Source organism: Nipponia nippon, unplaced genomic scaffold (genome assembly GCF_047370975.1).
Source record: "Nipponia nippon isolate SJK-2023a ecotype South Korea unplaced genomic scaffold, ASM4737097v1 scaffold_2, whole genome shotgun sequence".
Taxonomy (NCBI): Eukaryota; Metazoa; Chordata; class Aves; order Pelecaniformes; family Threskiornithidae; genus Nipponia; species Nipponia nippon.
The window spans coordinates 37833367-37839986 of NW_028262336.1; the positions used below are offsets into that span (position 1 = coordinate 37833367).

A 6620-nucleotide genomic window follows, 5' to 3' on the forward strand; every position below is an offset into this window, starting at 1 on the left:
TTCGGTGCGAAGGGAAGCGAGAACCAGGGGAAGCAAAGCTGGGTGCAGCGCTGCGGGGAGCCGCCGGGCCCTCCTCGCCCGGCGGCAGCTGGGGGGGGGGGGGGGGGGGGGGGGCGCCCGGCGGCTGGCAGAGCCCCCCGAGGGGCGCGGGGCGGGGAGAGCGCTTCCACCCCCCGGCAGCCGGGGAGAGGATGAGGAGCCGTCAGCCATTTTCCCTTGCCCTCCAAAACACCCGCGATGCAGGGCCGCACGCCGGGGGCTGCGAGGGAGGCGCTGCCGCCGCCCGCCGCCCGTTATCCCCACCCCCCCCCCCCCGCTCCCCCGGGGCCCGGCTCGCCCCCTCCTCCCCGCCGCGCCGCACCGCACCCCGACCCGGGGAGCCCCATCCCCGGGGAGCGCCTCCCTCCGCTCCGCTCCGCTCGGCGCGGCGGCGGCCGGGCTGCAGCACAAACAGCTGCCCCCGCGCAGCCGCTTCGCCTCGCCGCCTCCCGGCCTCGGCCTCGGGCTCCGGCCCCCGGCCCCGCCCGGGCACGGCGCTCCGCCACTCACCCCCGCACGGCTTCCCCTCGTCCCGCGGCTGCTGCTGCGACGGCCCGGTGCCCTCCTGGGTGCTGCCGAAGGAGCGCGGCCGGGGACTGCCTCATCCCAGGCAGCCAGCAGGGCAGAGTCTCATGCCAGGCCCCGCGATCCCGGGCGTGCAGCCGGCTGGCTGAGGGGGCGGCTCCGCTTCCCCGCTCCCCCCCCCCCCCCGGGCGGGCGCCGTGTACTGCGACGAGAAGAGGGAGGGCGAAGCCGCCGCCGCTGCCCGCGCTTCGGATCCCGGCCCGGGCCGCTCCGCTCTCTCCGGCGCCGGCGGCACCGCCGGGGCGTTTTTCCTGCGTCACCAGCTCCTGCCCGGCGGCCCCGGGCTTCGGCTCCGGCTGGGGCTTGGCCCGGGCCTGCGCGCTCCGCTCCGCCCCGTCCGGGGACCGGGCGCACGCGGGGGAGGGGGCGCACACGCACCCCGCGCCTCTCGCCGGGGCCCGGGGCTCGGCTGGGCGGCAGCGGCGGCGGGGCGCGGGGGCAGGCGGGCGGGCGGCAGGAAGGAAGGTGGCAGCGGAGGGGCCGGCCCGGGCGGCTGGAGCGCTCTGCGCTGACGGCTCCGTGCGTGCGGGGGGGGGGGAGGGCGGGGGAGGGGGAGGGAGCCAGGCGAGACGCGGCGGCGGCTCCTCGCGCTCCCGGCGGCGGCAGCGCACCTCCGTCTGGCGGGGCCCTGGGCAAGATGGCGGCCCCGGCAGAGCCTTCCGCGCCCGGCCCGCGCCGCAGGCCCCGACCTAAGCGCGGCGGCTCCGGCAGCCGCACGGCGTGACGCGCTCCCCACCCCCGGCTCCCCGGGCTGTCACTCACGCCGCAGCGGCGAGGCCCGGGCCGCGGCCCGCCTGCCCCCACCCCTCTGTGTGCGGCCGCGGAGCGCGCGCGCGCGCAGGGGGGGGGGGGGGGGGGGGTGTGCGTGTGTGTGCGCGCGCGCGCGCGGCCGTTTCACGTCGGTTGGGCTCGAGCGGGTTCCATTGTGACCCGCCGGGCGAACCGCGCGGAGGGCCCGGATAATGACGTCAGCGCGGCCGCTGCCGTCTGGGCCCGGCCCGGCCCTCCCCGCCCCGCCGCTGCCGCCGCCGCGCTGTGCCCCGTCGGGGCGGGGGCGGCGGTTGGGGCCGCTCGTCCGGCGCGTCCCCTTGGGCCCGGCGGTGCCGGGGGCGGCCTTCGCGCGGCGGCGGGTGGTGCCGCTCCGCTCCGCCCTCGGGTCGCCGTGCGGGAGGACGGGCGGACAAAGCCGGGGGGAGGGGGCAGAGGCGGGCGGCGCTGGCGGTTACGGTGTGTCCTGGCCGTGCGGCGCGGCGCGGCGTGGCCGCGCACCGCCCGGGGCCGGGGGGAGAGGCGGGGCTGTCCGCTGCGTGTGCGGTGGCTGCGGCCTTTGCACCGGTCCGCTCAGCTTCGGCTGGGCCTTCCCCCGGGCCTCGGCCGCCTCTAGGCCTCGGCCCCGGCGTCCGACACGGGGCTTTGGGCAAGGCCTCGGAGCTGCCAGAGGTGGACGCAGGGGTGACTTCATTCTTCCCTGAAGCTTTGCCTCCCCCAGAACAGATACCTGGTTAGGGGACACCAGCGTTTGAAAAAGCCGAACGTATCTTTTGTCGCTCTTGTTCCTTCTTTTGACACATTTGCATTTACGCGCGTGACCGCTTCATAGAGCGTGAAGTCCATAGAATCCCTGTCCATGTAGATGCTTTATATAGCAATCGGGGAGACTTTAAACCTGGATTTAAAACCCAGAAAAAATGGGAAAGCATCCCTTGCGGAAGAACAGAAATTTGGCAGACGTGGGGAACTTGGGGAGTACCTGAAACGGTGCTTAATTTTTTGTTTTGTTTGTCAGTATTCCAAGGTCAAAGTCTCGTTTTAACGACATCATTCAAGAATTTCAGAGCAGGAAGTGAAAAATACAGTATCCAGCTGAAAACGCAGGAGGAATTTAGGTCGCATGGGTTGGAGTTTGCTCAAGAGGCTAGGGCTAACAGCCTTAGCTCTTGTGCAAAATGTTTATCTTTTGGACCGCGCAGTGACAAAGACTAAAATACCAGTTGCTCATTGCAGGAGCTGTGGGCGGGTGTTTTTCTGTAAAAAGCTAGAGCTCAAAACCAAGTGGTGCTATCTACTGTTATTTCCTATTTTAACAAAGTTAGAGTTAGTCCTTTTTTTTTTGCTAATCACTAGGTTGTATTATTTGGGAAGGAAATCAAGTACATCTCTGCATTAACCACTCAGTAAACAAAACAGAGGATGCAGCTGCTTCATTGCTGTACAAATGCAACGGAAAGAATAGTTTTACATGCATTTTCTTCACCAACAATAAAAAAAAGCCATAACCATGGTGAAAATCTGTGTAAGTGTAAGCCTGTTCATGTTTGGGTTAGAAATATGTGTAGAACAGCCCTTTTATCTCAGTGATTTTCATGCCCCTGAGCCTGTTACTGTGGCCTCCTTTCTCCTGTTTTGTCCCTTATCAATTACTTTGGGCTTTCCTTCCTACTTATCCAGTTTGTTCTCCTGGGAAAGCGTTAAAAATTACTGCACCTATGATGCATTTGACTTTCCTTGCCTGCCGCAATTCTCCCTCGAGCTCTTCGCTGTTTATGATGACTTACAGAGGCCCAGTGGCGCCTCAAACAATTGTAGTTTTATATTTTTTGACACTTCTTATCCTTGAAAATAAACTGCTGTGCTTATTGATGTCCATTTCTTTTTATTGTTAAGTAGACCCCTGTTGTAATGACAGGCCAAATACTGTGTTCCTTCTAAGTGCTCTGGCTTTTTTGGCAGAGCCAAACGGTGACACATCAGTGGATTTTTATAATGTGGGCAATTGTCCACCAAGAAATGGACTGTCGGTTCAGGTAAAAGTCAGCAGCAAAAAAAAAAAAAAGATACAAACAATACTTGTGGAAACAATACCGGTACGACTTGTAGCAAGTATTCCCTCTTCTGAAGAAAGGTTCCTTCAGCCAAGAGAAGGAGTAGAAGTTCTGATTAATTTAAGTGTAAACCTTAGGTTTGGAACAAACAAGAACCGATTTCTCTTCAGCTTCCCGGGACCTTTGGTGGTATTCTTCTGAGTTTTAGATTCTACTTTATGTACAGTTTGCAGAAGCGTAATGAGATAGAGAGGAATTTTGCACTTGTATGGGAAAAACCCCCACGCGACTGCATGTTTATGCTCTTGCTTTTATATTTGACCTCCTTCCTGTTTTAAAAGTATGTTCTGAAGGGCTTTGACAGACCAGCAGTGGCTTGTAGCCGTGCTAGTCAAAGGTCACGATAGGCTGAAGCAGACAGAGCTATTTATGGCACCAAATAAAAGAAGATATTGGGACGGCAATGGCATTTTGTGGTTACTGAACAAGCAAACTGCGCACCAGGCCTCTGACTGGGGAATTCTTCCCGTTCTCCCAAACAAAAATCTGTGCCCGTCCCTCTTCGCTCGGGCTTCCGGAGTTCTCTGGGGGCATTGCCGTGGCTCATCTTGTATGACACTGCTTTCCCTTTGGAAATGATTGACGCTTTCCCCCCACCCCTGATACTGCAAATAAATGTTACTGGTTTATCTTTCTGCAGCAACCAGGGAAACAAAAGGTTATGAGTGAGAGGTGGCCGACTGAAGAGTATCCATGGCATGAAGACAGAAGTCAGTAGGCGCTCACAAAACTCACTAATTCTTCTGAAGTAAGTGTCCACGCAGAGAACTATGAGAGACTACTTTATTCCTCGGTGGTCCTTCGGGTTGATTCCCCTCTCTACGCAGCCCTTGGTATGATTAGAAATGCTTCTGCAACATTTTTAATTCAGTGCGAAAATGTGGGGAATGGAAGCGTTTCCCTCCAAGCTTCGCAGCTCAGGTGCTGCAGTCAACCTATCAAACAAAAAGTGAAACCAGTTACAAACTAGCTGATTATGTTGTTCATTGGCTAACCCCAAAGAAATGAAAAACAAAACATTTTGGTGAGGGAATGATTCGGAATTTAGAAAAGCTGGATGTTAATAGATGCATGTATCCCCAGTTCTTAAACTCTGATTGGCACCGTGCTGCTCTGTAGGCAAAAAGTAAACTTATAACGTTGCTGATGCAGAGTAATGCTATGGAGCTTTGCAACTGGGTAGCATAAAAGAGCAATAACAGAAGAGAGAAAGCAGAATTTTACCACAAACCAATGAAAGATCTTTTTTTTTCCTCGCGGTTCAGCCCCTTAGATGCTGCGTTATGTAGTGTCTGCCCACTCTCAGAAAACAAAACAGGCAGTGTAGCAGATAAGGAAAGTTTCTTTTAAAAAGAAAATCAAATACTGCTTGAAAATCAAACAAGTTACTGCGTGGACATTAAGATTTGTTATAAGGGATCACGTCAGGGATCAATCTTGCACCATTTTCAGTTTTTTTGGGCCCAATCCAGTAAATCACTTAAGCACATGAGTAGTGCCCTTGGTTTACATAATTTTTCGTTGACTTATTTAAGCCTGTGTGTGAGTGCCAGTAAGGAAAAGAGTACTTTGCACTTGCCCGAGTCTTTGGTTTACGCAGCATATATTTTGGATAGTGTTTTGGCAATGATGATGTGCGGGTATATGTCATTTTGTGCAACATCAGATCATAGGATGTCATCCCTTTCAGAAAAAAACTATTTTTCACAATTGTCATTTCTAATGTAAAGCGTAATTATATTGTAGTGGTAACAGAACATTACATAGATGATTAAATGATATTTTCACACTGGAAATAATGAATCCCAAACACAACACGAGTGGTGGACAGTGGCTGATACTCTCGCACTCGGCGCGCGTGTCGTGGTGTACCGTTGGTTGGGTAAGGCGCGATGAAAATGAAAGACGGTTCCAGGGATGTGCAGAGATTTTCCCCACGGGAAACGGGTTTCATCAGGGCGCCCCAGAGGCCAGCTTTTCCCCTGGGAGCCGGGAGCATCGGGGGCTCCCCAGGGTGTCCGAGCAGGCCCTGGCAGCCCAGTCCTGTCCCACTGCCCCAGCCAGGAGCTGCCAGGACAGCCCCAGCCCCAGGCATTGGGCGCATCTGTGCTTGGCTGGGCTGAAATGGGGTCCTGGGCAGGGGCGGGGGGAGGTCCCAGGGGCGGCTGCCGAGGGGCCCTGTTAGTGCCCTCAGGGCCTTGATACATGTACATTTTCTAGCCGACATGGCAGGTGATTAGTGTGTCTGACGGGAAAATGCCAAGCAGCTCAGTGAGAACTTTGCCCTCTGTATCCCTTAAATTGATAAGTGAAACCCAATAAAGTTATTCCAATAACAAATAATTAAGATGGGTTTAAAGTGTTTACCATATAATTACTGTATCTAGACACCATATATTTAGGCTTTTCTATGTGGAACAAAGCCAGAATCCAAATGCAGTAAATTTAAAGATTTAGCTATTGTGTATGTATTCCAAAACTCAGATGTAATCTCTGCCTTCTATACTATCCTGAGTTTCATAAACTCGGGGCGGGGGGGGGTTGTCACCCTGAGGTATCAGACAGTACTTACTATACATATCAATTAACGTTCAAAATTAGGAAAAAAAAGTCCATAGAAGTAATGTATCAAGAAGTTGCAAAAACTGTTCTGGAGTGATGCTAGATCTCTTTTCTGTTACAAATAAAGGTCGAGTATGGACATTTCATTTTAGTTTCTCCCGAGATGGCTGCTTTAATTACCATTCCTCACATCAATATAAGACTTCTCTTCATAGTCGTAACTTTCCATCTTTCCGCTTTTGCTTTCTGATTGTATGAGATGCTAACAGCGATGTTGGAGTGAGCGTAATGTCACTCTTGAAAGACCCATAGAAGCAGTTAAACCCCATTTATGCTCCTTACTATACTACTTAAAGGTACAAAAGAATGCATGCTTATGTAGAAATCACAGAGATTTGATAATAAAAAGACTTTGTAGGGACCTGTGGTCTCTTACATGGAAGAAAGAATGGTGTCTGATTGGGAACAATTCTTATGATAAGAAAAATATGGTGTGGCATTTTCCTATTATTGATTTGGTTGTTCAAATAAGGGTTAAATGAATAGCATAAA

The 6620-nt window shown here is 54.4% G+C and overlaps 1 protein-coding gene across 4 annotated transcripts in view; it reads right to left on the bottom strand.

Moving 5' to 3' along the window:
- The window catches only part of USP9X (ubiquitin specific peptidase 9 X-linked), a 109460-nt gene extending 108055 nt beyond the window's left edge, over nucleotides 1–1405 (bottom strand). For 2 of the 4 annotated variants that reach the window (XM_087759393.1, XM_087759391.1), the window contains exon 1: nucleotides 550–1399. The gene's annotated coding sequence lies outside the window, so the exon portion shown is untranslated. Of the gene's footprint in view, nucleotides 1–549 lie in introns of all 4 variants that reach the window. The other 2 variants (XR_015705172.1, XM_087759392.1) reach the window with 2 other exon arrangements.
- Nucleotides 1406–6620: the final 5215 nt, after the last annotated feature.